Source organism: Vombatus ursinus, unplaced genomic scaffold, assembly GCF_900497805.2.
Source record: "Vombatus ursinus unplaced genomic scaffold, bare-nosed wombat genome assembly UNPS02008961.1, whole genome shotgun sequence".
Taxonomy (NCBI): Eukaryota; Metazoa; Chordata; class Mammalia; order Diprotodontia; family Vombatidae; genus Vombatus; species Vombatus ursinus.
The window spans coordinates 223,742-245,896 of NW_020948739.1; the positions used below are offsets into that span (position 1 = coordinate 223,742).

General features: G+C 39.9%; 1 pseudogene; it reads right to left on the reverse strand.

Moving 5' to 3' along the window:
* Positions 1 to 20,744: 20,744 nt before the first annotated feature.
* LOC114034300 lies at positions 20,745 to 21,750 on the reverse strand (annotated as a pseudogene).
* Positions 21,751 to 22,155: the final 405 nt, after the last annotated feature.

Genomic DNA, 22,155 nt, shown 5'->3' on the forward strand with positions numbered 1-22,155 from the left:
GACATAAAGGACTGGATCAACCTAATTCTAAGTGTAGGTGAAGTTAGGTGGTGTAGTGACTTGAAAGGCTTTCGTTGTCCCAAATTCTCTTTGCCACCTCTTACTGCTGGTTTTGCAATGTCATCTGTAGAAATTAACTTCTTTGGTTTATTGTGTCACCTCTTCAAATGGAAATGCTCTGTCTCCCTCCCTATCCCCATTTACCTCCCCCTTTACTTCTTTCTCTCCTCCCCCCCCCCCCCCCCCCCAGCCCCCCTGCAACCTCAGGGGCTTTCAACTGTTCAAGCAAAGAACTTCAGACCTGAAGACAGCCCCTATGATATTCCCAGTAAGTGGTCATCCAGTTTCCGCTTGAAGACTTCCAGTGAGGGGAAACCCAGTATCCTCTGAGGCAACCTTGGACAGTGCTCATTGTTTAGAAAGTTTTCCCTCATATCAAGTGAAAATCTGTCTTTCTATAAACATTGTGGCTGCTAAGCACAAGCCTAATCCTCTTCCACATGATGATTCTTGAAGTTGGCTGTTATGTTCCATACACACTCTATCTCCTCTTCTTGAGGCTTAATTTCCTCATTGTTCTTCTTGTTCTCCTCCTCCCGATGCACTTGAGTTTGTCAGCTTCTTGACTAAAGAGTGGTACCTAGAACTGAATACTAGACTCTGGATCAATCTGACTATCTATTTATTACTCCCTATTTATCCTGTATATAGCTTCTTCACACATATTGGTTTCCTTTTTGTCTTCCCCATTAATTGTGAAATCCTTGGGGTCAGGGACTATCTTACTTTTCTTTGTATCCCCAGGGGCTTAGCACAGTGCCTGGCACATAGTAGGCACTTAATAAAATGCTTGTTGACTGACTGTCTAGTTATTCTTTCATTCTGAACTTACACAGTTGATTTTTTAAAACAATATAAAGCTTTACAGTTATCTGTTCTGTTCTATCTTAGATGCAGCTCCTTGGTCTAGTATGGTGAAATCTTTTTGGATCCAGATTCTGACCTCCAACTTGATTATTGTTGTTATTTTAATCAGGAGGCCCTGGCAATTGATCTGTAGAGCGGGTAAGCAGTATCTGTTCCCGGTAATACTGAGGGAAAGAGTGAGCCTTTCTCCTTCTCTTAGGCTGCCTATAATCAGACTATAAAAGATGACCTAATGTAGGATAGGAAACTGAAAGACGGGGAAGGAGTGAGGGAAATCAGTCAATGGGCATTTATTAAGCATCTACTATGTACCCAGCACTGTGCTAAGCACTGAGGATACCAAAAAAGGCAGAAGACACTCTCTGTCCTGAGGAGCTCACAATCTAATGGGGAAGAAAACAAGGACTTATATATAAACAAGCTATATACAGGAAACATAGGAAATACTTAACGGAGGGAAGGCACTAGAATTAAGAGGGGTTGAGAAAGGCTTCTTGTAAAAGATGGGATTTTAACTGGGACTTACAGAAAGCCAGGGAAGGCAGTAGTCAGAGTGGAGGAGGGAGAGCATTCCAGGCATGGGAGACAACCAGAGAAAATGGCCAGAGCTGAGAGATGGAGTGCCCTGTTCATGGATCTTTGTCACTGGATCAAAGAACTTGGTGTTGAGTGACTAGGGAACAGAGAAAGGCAGCAGAGTCAGGGTGTAGCCTGGAGGTGAATGAAGGATAATATTATTATCCCCATTTTGCAGATGTGGAAATTGAGACTGATAGAAATTAGGTGATTAGCCCAAGGTTAAAGCTAGTAAGGGTCCTAAGCAACATTCAAACTCAAGTCTTCCTCACTTCAGGTCCAAAACTCTCTACTCAAAGAGAAATGGATCCCTGCCATCCACATACTGATTTAGAATACCATAAATTAACATTATCTATGTTGTATTGTATTTTTTTGGGTGGGGGCATTAGACGTTTCCCAGTCACATCTTAATTTGATTCAGGCCATGCTTGGGAGTTTTGGACTTGCAGCCATGGGCCACAAATTTGACACCTCTGCCCCATAATGTCTACCTGTCTTCTATTCAAATCCCCTTTTCATCCTCAAATCTGTTTGCCCCACTCGACACATTTGATGAGCCTGTTTTTAATGCCTTCATCGATGCCTTTGTCAAAATGTTGAGCAGAAGAAGGCCAAGGATAGACCTCTGGAGCACTTCACTAGAGACTTTTCTTCAGGTTAACATAGATCCATTAATCACTATGCTTGTCATTCAGATAGTTCTGAATCTCCCTTTCTTTAATGCTGTCTAATCCATATATCTCCATCTTTTCCATGAGACTATCAGGACAGATTTTGCCAGATGCTTTGCTGAATCCAGGCATTCCATATCTATCACATTTCTCTAATCTGCCAACCTAGTAACCCTGTCAAAAAAGGAAATGAAATTCATTTGGCATAAAGTTAATCTGCTTTTGAAGAACACATGCTGGGGCTTCACTTTATAAATTCTTACAGATCATTCCTTTTATTACACAGTCTATAATTTTGCTTGGAATTAAAGTTAATCAACGATCTGGAATCTGCCAATTCCAGTGTCTTCTGCTTATTTCCAGTCCTACTGATAGTGACTCAAAGATCCACTTTACCCTTTCTTTTGGCCCTGAGGGATATAGTTTGTCTGGGTCTGAAATCTTGAACTCATTGAAGGCAGTTCCTTGCTCTCTGACCATCTCCTTATATATCTTGAATTTCAATCCCTGTTAATCTTTGTTCTCTCCTTCAGAATCTGGAAATCATTCTTTTTTGGAGAGAAAATAGGAATAAAATAAGAATTGAATAATTTTGACTTCTCCATTATCTGCTGTCATCATCCCATCTCCCAACCCCTCACCCACCAGCAGTACTATGCTACACCCCTTTTGGATCTTTTTCTTACTGCTTACCATCATTGCTCAAAAAGTCCTGTTCAGTCTGGTCATGGTGAGGCTTGCCCTGTTGTCACTGATTTGGCGAAGGCAGAGGCTGACAAATCACTGGACCTCGGGAGCTCAGAGCTAAAGTAGGGCTAAAGCCCATCAGATGCGTACACTAAGTTTGGCATTAATATGTTGAGACCCCGAGATCAGAAAGTCACGAGACTACCTGAGGAAGGTTGAATTGAACCAGGTCAGAACTGGAGCAGGTCAAAGTTTCTTTGCCAATCAGTATTGGGATTGGCTTATGAGCAGCCACATCTAGCCAGGGTGAGATAGAGAGACTCAATCTCAAAAAATAAAATAATATAAAAGGTAGCTCTGTTTTTTAGTATCTACCACAAGCCTCAGTTTTTTCCTTAATTTTAGTTCTCATGAAACAATTTTCATCAAACGATTTGTATGTGTATTTTAACAACCTAAGCTGGTTGATGAGTTTCCTATACATTCTCATCACACAACTTATCCCCCACCTCATGTAACACCTCTTTGGTGTTCAGTTGTGTCCGATTCTTCGTGACCCCATTTGGGGTTTTCTTGGCAAAGATACTGGAGTGGTTTGCTACTTCTTTCTCCAGTTCATTTTACAGATGAGGAAACTGAGGCAAATGGGGTTAAGTGACTTGCCCAGGATCACTCAGCTAGTAAGTGTTCTAAGGCCAGATTTGAAATCTAGAAAGATGAGTCTTTCTGACTCTAGGCGAGGTATTCTATCTACTTTGCCACCTAGCTGCCTTTAAGTCTCAGCTAAAATCCCATCTTCTATAGGAAGTATTTTTCAACCTTTCTTAACTCTGGTGCCTTTCTTCTTTTTTTTTTCTTCTTTTTTTTGGATTTCCAAAAAACTGGAAACAATATGTTGATGATTTGTTACAAGAATTAAGGACACTTTCTAAGAAAGGAAAAATATGTAAATTGGATCTTATTTTTTTACCCTATTTATCCTGTACATATATAGATATATAGATAGATACATAGATAGATATAGATATAGATAACTTGTTTGTATATATTTGTTTGCTTGTTGTCTCCTTCATTAGACTGTGAGCTTTTTGAGTGCAAGGAATGTCTTTTGCCTCTTTTTTTTTTTTTTTGGTCCCAGGGGCTTAGCACTATGCCTGGCACATAACAGTGCTTATAAATGCTTATTTACTGACTGATATTTTCAGTAGAGAGGAATCTCTAAGGGATGTCTGGGATTGTTGAAGTCTCTTACCATCACTATATCATGCATCTAAGTCAAGTGATTAATTCCTTGGATTCATCATTGATTTCTTCCTACTGACCAGGTGGTCTTTAGTATATTCTTAGTATAATACTACTTGAGTTTTTTCTTCCATTGATCCTCTTCCAAATAAGCTCCATCTTACCTCCCCATTTGCTTCATGGATTTCCTCAAATAAGCACATATTCCAGTGTACAGTGTTGCTTTTCTAGTCCTTTTTTTTTCCTAATCTTTCCCTTTCAAATAAGGCATAGCATTCCATAGCAATTTCTCAGTTATGAGTTATATCCTATCAAGTCTTAGCAAAACCTATGAGGTCAGATTTGCCTCCTTTGAATTATGGTTTCTACTTTACATTGTTTATTGTTGTCTTTTATGCTTGAGTAGAGATTAATCCATCAGATTAGCTAGTTCTTATAGGAATTCATGGAATCTGAGTTGGGAGAGACCTTAGGGATCAGTTGATCTCACCCATTAAGTTTACAGATGAGGAAACTGAGAAAGAGGAAGGAGTTTGCCCAAGACCATAAAAGCAGTAAGTGGCACAGCTGGGTTTTAAATTCAAGTCTTATGACCCCAAATCCAGTACTCTTTTAACTATACCACACCAGAGAACAGTGACTTGAGTAAGTGGGATGTGGCAGAGTCAGTCCATAAATATTAAGCCCCTACTGTGTGTCTGGCACTTTGCTAAGCCCAGGGGAAACAAAGAAAGGCATCCTCTGCCCATAAGGAGGTCACAATCTAATGGGGGTAACTGCGTCTAAACAGCTATAATATACAAAAAGGTTATGTACAGGATAAATAGTAAGGAATCATCAGAGGGGAGAATTAGGAGGGGTTGGGAAAGGCTTTCTGTCCTGGTTTCTACAATGAAGAGGAAGGAGGGGAAGGTCTAATGTAGAACCCAGGACTTGGCTGGGTGTAATATAGCCTGAGGAGTCAGTGGGCCATATTACAGTCCTTGGCACAGTGTTGGACATTTAGTAAATGCTTAATAAATGCTTGTTGCTTGACTGAGGGCCAGGCTTAGGATGAGTTTGAGGGGATTACGGGTGGAAGAATGCTTTCACCAGCTTCACACTTTTCCCTGAGGATGGTACTGAATGCTTCTTGCTATATTCCTTAACTGGTTTCAGATAAAACTGTTAGGGTTATCTCAGAGTTCCCAGGGGTTCTGCTCTTATTTACAGTAGTCCCTAAATGGGGGTTATATGAATCATCCCTAGATTGTCTTCTGGCCTAGGGGTTGATGGTTCTGAGGATCCTGAGGGAAGAAAATTCAGATTGTCTAATATTGATGATTTATCCTTACAACAGTTGACATTAAAAATGCAGTCTGCTCTGCTTGTTTTGAAAACTCAAATTTGTTCCATCTTGACTGATATATTAGGGAATGAATTGAGCATAAAGCAAATTTTGTGCTTGTTTATGGGCAATTTCGTTCACAGGAAACTTGGAGAATACACAGAAAACTGTACAACTTTATAATACCTCACAATTTGCCACCCTTCTAAGGCCAGCTTAGAGCAAAGTTCAGGTCTTGGCCAAGGTAAAATAACCTGTGTATTGTGTACCTTCCGATGTAGTAGGAACTGGGGGCAGAGAAGGGCCGGTGTGCCTCCAGATTTTCTTCTACCTCTCACCCCAAATGCCACGATTTTGCCAGTCCCAGCCCTGGTTCTGTGGGAACTACGCATAGGCTGCATAGCATCCCAAGGTCCCAGACAATCACTATTTATTGTAGTACTTGTGTATTTCTTAACCATTTAACATATACAAAACCGTGTTACCATTTTTTATTGTGTTCCTATCTTTGTCTTTTTATGTGTGGCTGATGAAGTTTTTGAGTGTTGAGTTCCTAACCTCATTTTCCCCATAGCCCCTATGGTTTTTAGTGCATAATTTTGCATAGCCAGGTGATTTTCAGGAATGCATACGTTGTTATAGCAGAACTGACTGTAATTTTTGCCAGAAATACATGGTGCCATAATACCAATAGTGGTTGACAGATATCACAAATTCTTCTCTGGTCACCCAGTTTGGCCAGTTTAGAGGGATTCTTTTGGTTTCTCTTTGAAATTCTGTGATCACAGATTTATAAATTTAAGGGACCTTGAAGGACATTTCATTTTACAGTTGAGGAAACTAAGACCAGAAAGGCTGTGACTTGCCCCAGACCACACAGGTGGCGGAGATGGAATCAAATCCAGGTCCTCGGACTTCAAATTCACTGTTATTTTTCTGGACTTTAAGTTATAGGAGTGTGCCGAGCACTTGCATAAATAATATAAAAAGAAAATACAATTAAGATGAGGGTTTTTTTGCTGTATGCCTTTTTTTTCCCCGTGGGAAGTAAAGCACCATCCCCTTCCAGATTTTATAAAATAATACATACAACCAAACTGTAGATTAGTGGTTCTCAAACATTTTTTTGTTCATGGCACAGCATTCTTTGCCATGAAGTTTCGTGGTATTGGGAACATCTAAAAGTTAGTGACAGTACTGGAGAATTGGGAGAGTCATACACATGCAGTTTTCCTTCAATAAGAACAGCTATTTTTGCTGTGTTCTTTCCCAATTCAAGGTCTGAAGTGTTTTTTGGTTAGTATGTTAAATCTACAGGCAATCTCTCTTTACTTTGTGAATACTTACTGAGTTTTATATGCCAGATAAGTAAAATTTATATTAAACAAAATCATTTGTACATTGCCTTTTATCAGCAATAATGCTGTACCCCAAATTTTGCAGCACGCCCAGTGAAACTTATGGCATGTCCTTAGAAAACCACTTGCTATCATTCTTCCAGATTGGGGGATTTTGAGAACTCATTTTAAAGCTCATTCAGATTTTCAATAGGTCTCTTGACTTTTCCATTTCCTTTCTCCAGTTTGCCTAGGAAAGATTACAGTTGGGTTTGGAATCCTTGGAAGGAAGGCCACACATTACATATGTTCTGTAGGGCCATATTGCAAACTGTAAGATGATAGATAACAGCCTATTTAAAAACCCAGATGCAGACATGGACTTGTAATGGACAGTTATTCAGCAGATAGTTCAATGTGTGAATTAAAACCATTTTACAGTCTCCCCCTTCAGTTCACACAAATAATCTGGTAAGGACAATTTGTTTTTTGTTTTTGTTTTTGTTTTTTTTAAGAGAACATTTCATGTTGGACTTTTCCCATTTTCCTTTGATTTTCCAGAGCGCAAAACATAATTTATTATCTCTATATTTGTAAGTGTATATAAACAAAGATGTGAGTTCCTTGTCTCCTCACACATCCCTTTCCTAGTCTTTAGACTCACAGAAGGTCAGATGGCCTGTGTGGGCCCGTAGCCAAACACCTTCGGTGGATAACATATTAATAAAAATGATGAAGGGGCAGGCTGTATATTATTATGTTTGCTTAGTAACTCAAGGACACATTTTTAGGGAGGAGGTGGGCTAAATTAAGAAAACAAAACCTGGCTGGCTTTTCCAGGTAATTGACAGAAAACTCTGGGCCTGCTCTTTCCAGCATGGGTTACTGATGAGTCAGAGGCTTGCTAGCATGAATCTGGAGCCATAGGCTGCCCTGCACACATGGCCCCAGGTGAAGTCCCTTCTGTTGCAAGGTGTTTTATCGTCCTCCTGGTTCTACAAATAATGAACTGCAACGCCTTTTTGAATTCCCAAGCGTAACAATTGTGTTTGCACAACTGGGCTCTGCTTTCCCTCCTCCTCCCATCCGAAGGCCTTCTAACCATCCATCTCCCTTGGCCCCTTGCAATGACTTTGGTGTGTGCTGCACTGGAGGCAGCCGGCAGAAGAGCCCCAGGTCTCCCAACAGTTAATGTGATGGAAGAAATGGAATAGCATTGATGCTGGTCCAGTTCTTTTAAGTGGTCCCTCTGCTCCTCCTTGGTGTCACGTAGGTAAATTCAGTCCAGAAGAAGATGAATCTTGAGTGGAATTTGTGCTTTCATCTCTCACAGCTGTGGAGAGTTTAGACTAATCACCCTCCTCCCTGGGATGCTATCATCTTGGTAATTTGAAAAAGGAGCAGCAGCCCGAAGGCTTGGAAAACCTTGAGGAAACTCTGGTCCTGAAAATACATCATTAGATGTGGAAAGACCACTTGGTACATCATCACTGAGTGTTTAAGAATGCCGAAATCAAGTTCTTCTCTGGTGGGATTTCAAATGGCCTGAGAAATCTGAGTACTTGCTTTTTCTTAACTGCAAAACAGATTCTTTCCCCTTCCTTCAGTCTCGTTGCTATCAATGCATCTGATGTTTGGTGGCAGAAACAAGGAACAGTCCTTTAACGATAGCAATGCCAAGGTTAGCACTGCCATAGTAGTCTGTCTCAAGGATCTAAAAGAGTGTTTAAGTATTCCCCTTTTTTCTCTATGTATATACAGATTATGTAGAAATATCTTAATATGTGTATTAAGCTTTATGTATATTTATATAAATAATAATAAACAATCTATAAATAAATAAAAATCTTTATATATATATATAAATCTATGATTCTATGATATATGTATGTGTGGGTATACACATGTACCCCCCAAATATATCTGTATATATGTACACAGATTTCTATATGCATGTGTATATATGCACACATAAATCTATGATTCTGTGGTATGTAGGATCATAGATTTAGAGCTACAAGGTACCTCAGAGGCCATTCAGTCTAACTTTCTCATTTTATAGATGAGGAAACTGAGGCCCAGAGAGATTGATTTGAACTCAGGTCATCTTACTCCAAATGCATTGATGTTTCTTTTGCCGTTCTCCTTCATTTCTGATGACATCCCTCTACTTCCCCTCACCTTCCCCAATATGCTATCCCATGTAACAAAGAATAAAAAAATTGAGGAAAAAAGGCAGTTCAGCAAAACCAACCAATTCACCAATATGATGATCAGTGTGATATGGTGTCCCAAAAGTCTTAGTTCAGTTTTAAGTTTTCATAGTTGAAAGCATGATGATTTTTGGAACACCCTCTATGTGCAGTATTCCACACCATCGGTACCCTACCTCTGAAAGAGAAAGAGAAGGAGGTACATTTTCTCAACTCTTATTCAAGTCTAGCTTCTTGGTCAATGGAATGACCAGTTTTCAGTTTTCTTTTCTTTGTTTTTTCCTTTCATTTACCTAGTCAGTGTGTACCTTTCTTTTCTAGGATTGCTTATGCATCGGTTTCCCCTTGCTTCACTGACTTCTTCGCATTCATCATTTTTGTGGTATAGTAATAGGCTATTACATTCATTTGGGCCATTAGAATGTGAGCTCCTGGAGAGCAGGGCCTGTTTGTAGCCTGTGAGACTCTTAGGTCACCCAAACGAATCCTGGGCCTCTTCAGAACCAAGGACGAACAACAGCAACAACTCTTCATTAGTATAAGGAACTCTTAGTGAGGAGCTCCCTCTATCAGTGCAGAGCAGCAACTGCTTTGCAATTTTTTTTTTTTTGAGAATTGCCCCAGGGCACAGAGAGGTTAAGGGGACTTACTATGTCCAGTATGTGTCAGAGGCGCTGTAGGAGGCCTGAACTCCAAGTCATCCCATCTTGAGTCTATAGTTTCATGGAGAAGCTTGGGATCACTGAAAGAACCATGCAAATTCCCAAAAGCAATTCAATGTAATCTCTTCTTTCCATTCAGTTCTGGGTTTAGTTCATTGTCTATCTGCAGTGTCAGTCAGATTTTCAATTTGTCAGCAAGCATTTATTAAGTACCTACTGTGTGCCAGATACTATGCTAAGTTCTGGGCACATTAAGACAAAATAAAAAAAAAAGGCCATGCCCTCAAGCAGGTTAGAATCTAGATTAAGGAGACAATGCGTAAGTGTATGTATAGGTATGTATACAATTTGTTGTTCATTCATTTCAGTCATGTCTGACACTTCGTGACGCCATTTGGGGTTTTCTTGGCAAAGATCCTGGAGAGGTTTGCATTTCCTTTTCCAGCTCACTTTATAGATGAAGAACTGAGGCAAAACAAGATCACACAGCTAGTAAGTATTTGAGGTCAGATTTGAACTCAAAAAGAAGGGTCTTCCTGACTTCAGGCCTGGCACGCTATCCACTGTACCACCTAGCTGTCTACATATAAAATAGATATACAATAAATATGGGATGATTCTGAGAAGAAGTCTCAGTATTTGTGGAGGGGGAAGGGTAATCAGGAAAGGCCCCCTGTAGAAGGTGGAAGTTGTTCTGTGCCTTGAAGGAAACTAGGGATTTTGTGAGCTGGAGGTGAGGAGGGAGTACATTCCAAGCATGTGGAACAGCCAGTGTAATAACACAGGCCATATATGAGGAACAGCAAGAAGTCTAATTTGGTGTGACTTTTAAATGCCAACCACCCTGCTACATGCTGGGATTATATACAAACAAAAACTAAATGGTCCCTATTCTTAAGGATAGGGGCAGCTAGCAGTACTCTGTTAAGCTCCTGGGGAAACAAGTAGAAAAATGGAGCCAGACTTGGCTCTTAAGGAGCTCACTTTCTAATGAGGGAGACAGCAGGTATAGGAGGTTTCAGCTGTAAGTCAGATGAAAAAAGTACTTTGGGAAAACCCAGTACATCAGCTTCTGTGGAAGCTGCTGCTGAAAGGTCATTGCCTGATGATAGGGTAATGAAGAAACAAGACGGCAGTGGGGTGGGAGGACTTCGCCTGGGGGATGGCCAGTTTGGGGAGGAAGTATGTTATCTGGAAGTTTCTTGTTTTTGCTAATGATTGTTGCTAGCTAGGCACTACGCTCAGTTGCTTTTTTTGTCTGATAAAAGACTGAAAGTGTTATTAGCATTTTCCAAATTTCAGTTCCTTAAGGGAATGGATTGGTGCCCCAACCCTAGTTAAAACTCTAGTAAGAGGCACAAATGAACTCCCCAATCCCCCTCTTCCCCCACCAAAAAAATTCTCCATGCTGATTTTTGGGGGTTTAAAAATGCAGGTTTCCTGACCTATTAAAGTTCTCCACCATGTTACCATAACCATGCAAGACAAGCATTTGGAAGTTCCCATTGTAATGCTCAGAAACTGGATACTACATGTCAGCAGTCCTATCACTATGAGTGCCATTGGTTTGTCCATGTAGTTTTAGGGCTGGAAGAGGCCTTAGAGATAATCTGGTCTAGACTTTTCCTTTTACAGTTGAGGAAACTGAGGTCCAGTGAGGAGGAGTGACTTGGAAATCTTTTGTCGATGCAGAGATTTTCATTGTAATAGTATTTATTGTTATAGGCTTTGACCTATATTTCAATCAGAGCCCCCCTATGAGAAATCAAACACTTTAAGCCCAACAAGATTGTATGCAGTAGAGTGATTGTTCCTTTTCCTTGTGGAAATTTATCTCATTTCTTCATCCTGTTTGTTGTTTCAGCTGTGAAGATTTCTAGTGGTCATAAAATCACCTGTCTGTCTTTAATACCCTGTCACAAAGTTTGGGAATTGCTCATTCTATACGTGAGCTCTCCATAACCTGATGCTGATAAAATGAGCTCTCCTTTCTCTCTTCCCTGAATTATTGTAGAACTTACTACATTTGATTCTCTGAGTCTTATCACAGACCACAATGACTTGTGTTATGGCTATTTGTATAAACATCTTATTTCTTCCACTAGAACATAAATTCAGAGGATCAGGATAATATTGTTTATATATTTCTGTCATCTGAAAACATCTAACGTACATGGCAGACATTCAATATAGTTTGTTGAATTAAGGAATAAATAGATGAAAAGAAGATATCTTTGAGTACTTTGCAACAATTCTAAACTTTTAAAATTCCTAATTTTCTTGCATAGGGCACCAGTATTATATTTTAAAGAGCTAGATCTCTAACCTCTGAGATGGAAACTAAGCATCTATAATCTGTGGGTTATATATTCTCTCCCTTCCTTTTTTCTTTCTGTTCTCCCTAAAACAGGAGTAGAGCACTCTCGCCCAAAGTCTCCAATTGTGTTGGATTGCAAAAGAAAAATGAGATTTCTGCATAGTTTGTCTAGAGTATGGCAATAGGTCACACATAATATGCTGTATAGAACTCTTCCAACACTCTTATCCACCCCCCAGCTCTCCCCTTTCCCCCATTGCAACTTCTCCAAATCCAGAAGAAAAGTGTCTGTGGCCACATATACTGTTACTGTTGGGAGAATGATTCCCTCTTAACAGTTAATCTTAGGCTTGATTCCAGGACAGAATGGGAGGAACTGGGCGGGGCCGAGGGGGTCTGAGTGTGAGTGAAGGAAGGGGGCAAGGGGAATGTGTATTCCCTGGAAGAGGAAAGTTTCAATCAACAGGCTCAGTAATGGTTTTTTTTTTTCTTTTTTCCTGGGCTTCTTTCCACCTTTTCTTTTTCTCTGAAGTTGATATGATCCTGGACTAGATAGGACCATGGTCTTGAAGACAATGTAAGATTCATTGGCATGATAACATTGTACTTTAAAAAATTTTTTTATTTTATATCTTATTATTTATCTTAATCTGATTACACTTCTCCTCCTCCCCCACACATACAGAAAACATCCCTTTAAAATGTGGCCAGTTATTCTAACTACCGATGAGTCCTTGGCAGCTGATAGTACTCAACCAGACACCTTTATTCCTAAATTCTTTTCCTTAGGGAATTTTTCCAGGTCAGAGTTCATCAGTGTATCTTTATAATACTTTCGCCAGTTTTTAGCATTTCACATTTATCAAAATTCCCATGTGTATTAAAAATCAGTCTATTTTTTCTTAACAATTTCCAACAATCAACTTAAAAGCACAGATAGAACCACATATGCAAGTGAAAGAAAACTCCAATATGTTCATTCAGCCAAGTGCTCTGAAAGTGGGAACCCCCCCCAAAAAAACCCTTGTCACAGTGAATCAATAGTGCAATACATTTACTTAAGAAATTTCTGATCAAAACATGGGTAAAATACCATGACAACAAATTCTTCTGTACTGAAAATCTCTGAATGACCCAATTTTCAAGTCACTTAACTTGTATCTACTTATTTTTTCTGTTAAAGGAAGTTATATAAAATCAAGTGAGGTAGTTAGTTATGTGAAAACACTACAGAAAGTGGTATATGATGCAGTAATTCCCACTTCTGGCAACCTCACCTATCAAGATCATGAATGTGCTCTTGACTGATGAACTAAGTGAAAAAGCCATGCACTTTACTCTGGAAAGATGAACTGCTGTAAGGTTCTCCACAGGAAATTCTGTGTAAAATTAGCCAGAAGAGTCAGTGTGGAAAAATGGAAAGAGCTGGCTTTAGAAACAGGAAAACCTGAATTCAAGACCTGACTCTGATACATATTGGCTGTGAGATACTGAGCAAATCCTTTAACCTTGGGGTGCCCCAGTAAATTGCCTAAGACTAGGTAAGTTGCAAAATAGGTGCTTATCCACATTGGTAGAAAGTTCCCCCCGCCAAGAATTCCCTATGCTAACTCACAATTCTGGGAAAAATAACATAAAATAAGGCAGCAGATTTGAATGAGGAGTACAGAACAATGATATCAAGACATGGAAGCTGACAGCCTCCTGATGAGAGAGGAGCCAAAAATCTCTGAAGGGCATAGCAGTTTGGGGTCATATTTGTGTTTAAATAATGGGGTCAGGGCAATGGTGTACTCAAGCTAATCCAGCATGAACATTTACAATTGTTTTCTTGATTGTCTAGACTTAAGAAAGTGATGGATAAAATGTAAATAATGCAGATTAAGCCAGTTAAACATTTTATAATAATAATAATAATAACATTTATATAGCATCCATTGTATGCCAGGTTCTGTGATAAGTGCTTTACAAATATTATCTCATTTCCTCCTCACCACAACTCTGGAAGGTAGGTGCTACTATCAACACCATTTTACAGTTGAGGAAACTGAGGCAAACTGCTTAGGTGACTTGCCCAAGGTCAGCTTGTAAATGTCTGAGGCTAGATTTGAACTCAAGTCTTCCTGACTCCAGGCATAGCACTCAATTGTGGCGAGAGACTTTCTGACTCAAGTGTCTTGCTGGCACTATATTAAGAGAAAGACTATGATGGAAAAGAAACTCTGGCTCAGACTTCTTGCCATTGCTATGGTACAAAGAGGACTCTTTTTGTAGTTTGTATTCGTATTTTGTAGAATTTTGTAGAATATTTGTATTTTGAGCTTCCAGAAACTATTCCTGGAAGCTCAAAGGTCACAATACCTGCAAAATAAAGACTGGGAAAGAAGCTACAGCTCCTGTGTTGACTAGCTAGCAGATGTCCATATCATGCTCCTTCTGTTACTTGTTCTCAAACATGTACACTCTTATTTTCCCCTCCTGCTTTCTGTAAAATTCCTCTTTTCTCTGCAGCTCATGCATTCACATTCTTTATAAGGTTGCTGAAGCTACTGCTCTGTGCTCGCTGTTTTTTTCATACCGATGAGCCTGTGCTCTAAGGGTAAATAAAACATGCAGATAAACTATCTGTGTGTTGGTTCACTGACTGGCAGCAGTACCTAATCAATGGACTGACCCTTGGATAATTTTTAATCACACTAATCACTGCGCCGCCTAGTGGCCAATGCCTTACCAGCACACCCATGGATCATAGCAAGAATCATCGTTAGTGGAAATTATTCGAATTATGCCCTGCCAAAGTCATTAAACTGTACCTACCCTTTGACTCAGTGATAGCATTATTAGGTGTATACTCCAAGCAGGTCATAAACAGAGGGGAAGGTCCCACATATAGGAAAATGTTTACATCAGTATTTTTTTGGTAGCAAAGAACAGGGAACCAATTAGGTACCCATAACCTGGGGAATGACTAGAAAAATTGTAGTATGTGAATATAATGGAATATTACTATACTGTAGGAAATGATGAATATGTAGAATTCAGAGAAACTTGAGAAGATTTGTTTGAATTGATGTAGAATAAAAGAAACAGAACCAGAAGAATAATTTATACAATGTCTGGAATAATGTAAAGAAAGACTTTGAACAACATTGAAAGACTTCAGAACTCTGATCGATGATAAATTTCAGAAGATTGATGATGAAGCACGCTTCCCAATTCTTGGCAGAAAGATGTATATAAAGTAGATGTATGGAATGAGGCATACATTTTTAGGTGCAACCAATATATTGATTTGTTTTTATTGACTGTACTTGTTACAAAGGAGGATCATATATGTAAAGTCTGGGGAAAGTGACAACATTGTAAAAAAAAAAGAGTATCAGTAAAACATAAAAAGGAAGTAAAAAAAGAAAGACAGTACTTCTGAAGTAAGAACATACACACACTTGCGGAGTCTGTTGCCATACCCTGTATGATGTCTTTCCAGAGCCAGGCAACTGAACTGTGACAGACAAGTTACTAAAACAAAAGGGGAATTATTTCCATTAACTCATATTTTTCAGTCATTCAATAGATCTCTCATCTCATGCAATGAATCCATACCTTCTTATTCTGTGTAATTTTTGTTCATGCCTGTCCGTAAGTCCTTCATAAAAGATCCATCTAATGTATAGGAGAAACAGTGTGATGTGGTTGGAAAGAACACTGGACTCAGAGTTAGGAGAACTGAGTTTTAATCTTGGTTCCCACACTTACCACCCGCATGACTATGGGCAAGTCATTTCTTTGAGCCTTAGTTTCCTCAGATGTAAAATGGAGATAATACTTGTATTCTTTCCTTCATAAGTTTATTGTATGGGACATCTTTTTTTTTTTTTTTTTACACACAGAGAAACCTCCAGTTGCTTGAGGCAGAGCCAATGTGGTACAGAGGAAAGAGTATTGACTCTGGTGTTAAAGAACTTGAGCTCAAATTCTGCTTTTAACACTGATTATATGTGTGGTTTTCTGTTGAGGCCTCTACTGAGTCTATCCCGGGCCTCAATTTCCTCATCTGCAAAATGGTGAAGCTGGACTAGATGGCTTCTTAAGTGCTTTCTCCAGATCTATGATCCTATGATGTCATAAAAAGAATATCAGATATGGAGTCAGAAGACCTGGGTTTCCATCTTGGCTCTGCTATTCAGTCAACAAGCATTTATTAAGCACCTGCTACGTGCTACTGGTGAGTGCGAAGGAATCAAAGTCACTGTGCTCTAATTCTTATAGGGGGAACAACATGCAAACAACTATATGTACATATATATGTACACAGAATAGAAGCCGGATAATCTCTGACAAAAGTAAGAGCAAGATAACTTCAGAGAGTGGAGGTCTCTGGAGTGGGGAACCTGTAGCCGCTAGTTCCTTGTTTTGAGGTTTAGGGGTTAAGGGGTGCTGGGACCCCAAAATCACAACACAGGGAATCTGCCTGAAAGAATTCGACCCAAGCCTTCTTTCAGCCAAAGACAAGGTTTATTAGAACATCCGTCATATTGAGCAGACTCTTAAGGAGTCTGAACATTAGTAAGCTATTGGCTAGATTATAAGAATAAGAATCTGAGCATCTTAATGGAGAGAAGATGGACTTTATATAACAGAAAGACTATGGGAGGGATCTAGGGGGTCTATGAGGTAGAGGCCAAGTAGTCTATGAGGTAACAGAACTCCAGGGGTTGCCAAGGGAGAATGGAGCCTAGATGGGATTAAGGGTGGGAAGCAGCCTGGAGCCATAGGGAAGTAAAACAATGGAGGGCTAGGCTAGGTTAAGTGTAATAGAGAATTGGGAGGTTGGGTGTAGGCAATAATAAAAAGCCAGTGGATGGGATTATAGCCTCGGGCAAAGGTCAGAGATTTGGCCATGTGGGAAAGTCCAGGGTTTTTCCTTTTTGGGGTCTAGATCTCATCCTCATCATCTGCCTTTTGACGAGTCCAAGTTTTACAGTACAAATCCTTTTATTAAGGGGATTTGTTCTGTGAAGTTTGGATTCAGTAAAAGGGCTGCACTTGAGGATCTAGAAGGCCACATGCGGCCTCAAGGTCGCAGGTTCCCTACCCCAGGTGTAGGAGGTGGGGAACAGTTTACCTAACTCCATACCTCAGTTTCTTCATCCATAAAATGAAGGAATTGGACTAAATGACCTCAAAGATCCATTCCAACTCTAAAATCCTACTTTTATTATAACAGTAATTATATTTATAATCATTTCCCAGAATCATAGCTTTTTGTCCAATTCTATTGGTGCCATTTCTTGGCAACATTTAGCCTGAATCTGTACCATGTGGTAGGAGAAGAAAGCAGGCTAGCATAAACACATTGTGGAATCCATTTTTGGAGCAAGAAGCATTCTCAGGCAAGAGACCTAAGAAATGATTTCTAAACTGGGCTGGATAGTCCTTGGTGGTCATAGTACTTGGCAGCAGGGTGGGGGACTGAGGCAAAGCTGGTTGCTGTATGATTTTCCTAGTTGTTGCTAGCAGGCCACCACAGGGGCCTCAATACTTTCTCTCTTGTTTCTTTGATTTGCATTTCTCCTTCACTTTAGGAGAGCGCTTTTCTTCCTGAGCTGGTTATATCCTCCATGCAAACATAACTTGGCTTTACAGCCTCTAGTCTGTGAAAATCCAGTAGGGAAATAAAAGAGTCCCTCCCCTCTCCAAAGGTAGAATGTTAACATTTTTACACATGCAAAGGAGTGGATTGGGCTAATTACCTTTAATTTTGCTGGACAGCCAGGCCATTGCATCTTTGGAGCCATTCTGACTTAGCTGCCTTTCTGCAGCTGCCCTGGATATTTGTCTCATTCTTAAGCTTCATTTCAGCTGGAGGCCTCTATTTTTCTTGTTTGACATCTTACATCTTCTTTAGGGGGTTTGCATACTAGAGTTTGCCTTTGAACAAAACAATTCAAGATGGTCATGGGAAACTGATTGTTGGCTCTCCCCAATACTGGCCCTCAGGGAGTTTGCCTTGAACATTTACTCATACACTACAGCAACAAGTCGAATGTTAAGTCTTCAGCCTTAAGACAGGCAGACGCTCTCCATTACTGATGTATGATGTAATAATTAAACTACTATTTTGTGCAGGCAGTTTCATCTGAAGATCCCAAAGCCATGCAAACATCTGGTGGCAATTTATTGCTTAACACAACATTAGTTAGCATTTATTGAGTGTTGATAATACACTAGGTGTTGTGCAGTACAAAACACAAAATTGGACACAGTTTTTGCCCAGTGGGTGTAGAAAATGGGGCTATACAATAAGGAAAGAAGGCAAATGCTGGTCTCATAGCAGAGTAACAGGCTCATGTTGAGTAAGGGTTTTTCTAAGGTTATCATCTCCAAGTTGGTGACAGAGTTAGGATTCAGGCAGGACTGGTCCTTATGTGTTGCAGAGATTATTTCTGTTTCCCTTTTTGATGATTCCTATTCATGCCTCCTTTCCCTCCTTCTCCTCCCCTTCCTCTGTCACTCTCATCTCCTGCTCTCTCTAGCTCCCTAAATTACTTTTCCTTTAAACGTACCTGTCCTTTATTTTGTTCTGTTAGGAGCCTGTCTTCCAAGGTGACAACTAGCCAGTCTGATAAAACATCAGATAACTAGTATGCTACTGGGGGAGTGGAAAGAGTATTCTATTTTGAGCCATAAGATGACTTTGAATCCTTGCTCTTCTACTTATTAATTGTGCAACCCTGGGTAAGTCACTTCCCTTCTTAGGGGATACCATGCTACTCTCTAAGGCTATAATTCATAAAAGAGTAGCTGACCTGTATCAGCAGAGGGCGTTTGTACACTGAGAGTTTCCAAACTGATAAAATCTCTCTAAAACAAAATAAAACTGATTTCAAAAATAAACTGCAACTCCTTGAGATCAGACTGTTTAGTTTTTGTCTTTGTATCCATCGCAGCTAGAAAAATGCCTGGTATATCCAAGGCATCTAATAAATGCTTGTTGGTTGATTGATCAGCTCCTGAAGGTAGCCTTGTAAATGGCTCAAAGAATTCTTAAAGAAAAGTCAGATTCATACAGGTTCACACTCCACCTTTATTCCCAGGAATGAAGTCCAGCTTCATCATTCAGAAGTACATAAATCACTTTAGGGTAGGTGAAAGTTCACCTGGCCCAACATTTCTCCTCTGTTTTGCTTTATCCTAATCCTGGTTTGCCATTTTTTCACCACACCTTCAATCTCCTCTGTCTCTAAAAGAAGCATAACTACCCCCCTTCAGCTCTTATAAACCCTCAGTTACAGCTACTTTTCTCGGTAACTTATTCCATATGTTCCAGCATGCATGAGTTCTGTCGGGATTCCTCACTCATTCCTGGCTCCTTCATTTTTATGTGGCATTCCCCAGTTTCTGAACCAGTGAAGGAGAAAAATAGCAAACTTTTCTCTTCATTTTATTGACCTCTTTTCTTCATTTGAGAAAAACTCTGTGAGGCTGTATCTTAGTTTCTCCAGTTTTCATGAGAATCTGCTCTCTCTTTTATTTCTTGAAGCACCAGGCTAGTTTAGCGGCTCTCCTCTTCACCCTAATCAAGGCAGGGTGCTTCCTGTGATAGGTCATGGGGACAGAATAGTTTTCCACAGAGCAGTCTAATAAGAACTCTGAAAAGAAACAGGATCTCATCTTTGACTTTCCATTCAATTCCCTTTGCCAGGACTGCCTCAGATTGAGTTTGTCTTCTTCAACCACAGCTGTGTACCCGGCTGATGGCTTTCAAAGACTTTTTTTTCTTTTCCACTACGATCTCCACACCTTCCATCCATCCAGTCCCTTCCCCAGATCAGTGCCCAGATCTGATTGTTCCATGAGACACATATTCCATCCATAGCTTGGCTCTCTGCTTCCAGACTAATTATCTCATTCTTTGCTAATAATAATTATTTTTATCTTTCAGACGGAAACATTTTTTCCCCATGATGAGATGTTTTCTTTCCTCGGCACCAACCAGCCGGCTTTATCACCGTTTCCCTCTTTCCGTTCTTCTTGGTTACAGGGACAGGTTCCTTCAGTCCCCATCTGTCCCTGATGCCAGGGAATGCAGGTGCACAGACCTCACAAATAGCACACAGTATTTGGCAATGCCCTGGTGGTGTGGAGTTGTGCTTAATTATCGTCAATTTGTAAGTCTGACCTTTTAGATACACAGCAGGACAGGACGAGGCCTTGCCAGAAAACTGCTTTACAATGTTTATTATACCTCACAGCAATCCCATTGTGGGTACAGTCACCACTTGGAGGGCTATGCTAAGGTTCATGAAAGGGATAGTGACCCCTTGGTAGTTATTTTTCACAGTACATTTTTTTTAAAAAAACAAAACAAAACAATCTGTTCTACTCCCATCATACCCCTCCCAAAAAATAGAAAAAGAAAAAAAAATTCACTGTATTTTATCTCACCAGCTTAAATTCCTGCCTCTTTGGAAAGAAATAGTTTTGGACCCGTGGACTTGGGTGAGGGGACAGGAAAACAAGCATTTATTAAGCACCTATGATGTGCCATGCATTAAATACTAAGTGCTTTACAAATATGATTTCATTTGGTCCTCACAACAACCTTGGGAGGTAGGTGTTATTATTGCCCTCATTTTACAAATAAGGAAACTTAGGCATACAGAGGTTAAGTGACTTGCCCAGGGTCACACAGCTAGTAAGTGTCAGGTGTTTGGTCTGAGGTCAGACTTGAACTCAGGTCCTCCTGACTTCAGGGCCGGTGCTTTATCCACTGAGCCACCTAGCTGCCCCTAGAAGATTTTTCCTGGTCCTTTTCATATTCCTTGAAATCATTCTTGGTATATTTCCCTCCTTTCCCTCTCCTTTTAACTTTTGCAACAGACTGGCTAAAATCTACTTGTATTCCTCTGTCATCTATAAGCACATTATCCATTCTGAAAAAGGCTTTTTCACAATCTTCTTCCTTTTCAAATTCAATAAATGCAATAACAAAGGGCCTCTTCTGTCTTCCAATCAGGAATAACTTCAGAGCTTTTCACAGACCCAAATCTTGAGAATATTATTTCCAGATCTTTATCTGTGGTCATTAGATTCAAACTGCACACAAAATAGGACATTTTCTGAAAGTCTGATATCTGCATTAGGCAAATCTACCATTTCTAAAAGAATAACCTGAGTTTTTGCTCCTTCTCAGTCATTTTCTTCAATTTCATCAGCTGCTCTCCCCTTTAATTAATTAACTTCTTCATCTGCTACTATTTGACCACTATCTAGTTGTTCCTTGGTTGGTTGTGGTGATGGATCAAGAATTGGGAAACTAGCCTGGCCATCAAATGGACCTTAAGGTACAAAGTCTTTGTCAACAAAAGTCTCATTCATTTCTTGATTACATCCATTCCTTCTGTTACTTCACCAAATACTGTTTGCACACCATCAAGGTAATTTAGATTTTCTTCTGTGGTAATAAGAAATTGAGATCCATATCAATCACTGCCATTGTTCACCACAAATACTGAGCCCTTTTTCTTGCGGTGCTTAATTCTTGGCATTTTTTTTCTGCCTCAAAAATCCTTGCTTGGTTACTATACAGTTGCACAAAGACTCATTCTCCTCCACAGCCAGTACCTATAGGATCACCAGTTTGTATATCTTTACATTGTGAATGTGACAATAATTACAGTACTATATTTGCACAACTTGAGAAAATTCAAGCAAGCCCACTGCCACTCCTCCCTGTACAGGCGGATGACGTCGTCGCCCAAAATGGTGTCCAGTAACAGCGCCATGCCTTCCACACAGTCCCCAGAAATTCGGTCCGGGGCCCCGCCCTCCCCACCCCAGAATCTCAAACTGCGGCAGCTCTTCTGCTCTGGCGCTTCTGCGGCGCCTCGGTCTGACGTGCAAAGCATCATCCCTATGCTCCTAGACTCCCTCCCTTCCCCCCCTTTTCAGTTGTAAACCATAAATTGAATGGCTGTGTAGGTTAGCCATGTACAGACATCATTGTGAATCCATAACTTCTCTATTACAGTATTTTTTGTTTTTGTTTTTTAAATTTTATTTATTTTTAAAATAAGTTAATTTATTTTTAGTTTTCAACATTCACTTCCATAAGATTTTGAGTTTTAAATTTTCTCCCCCTCCTCCTTCCCCCTCCCCAAGACGGCATACAATCTGATATAGGCTCTACA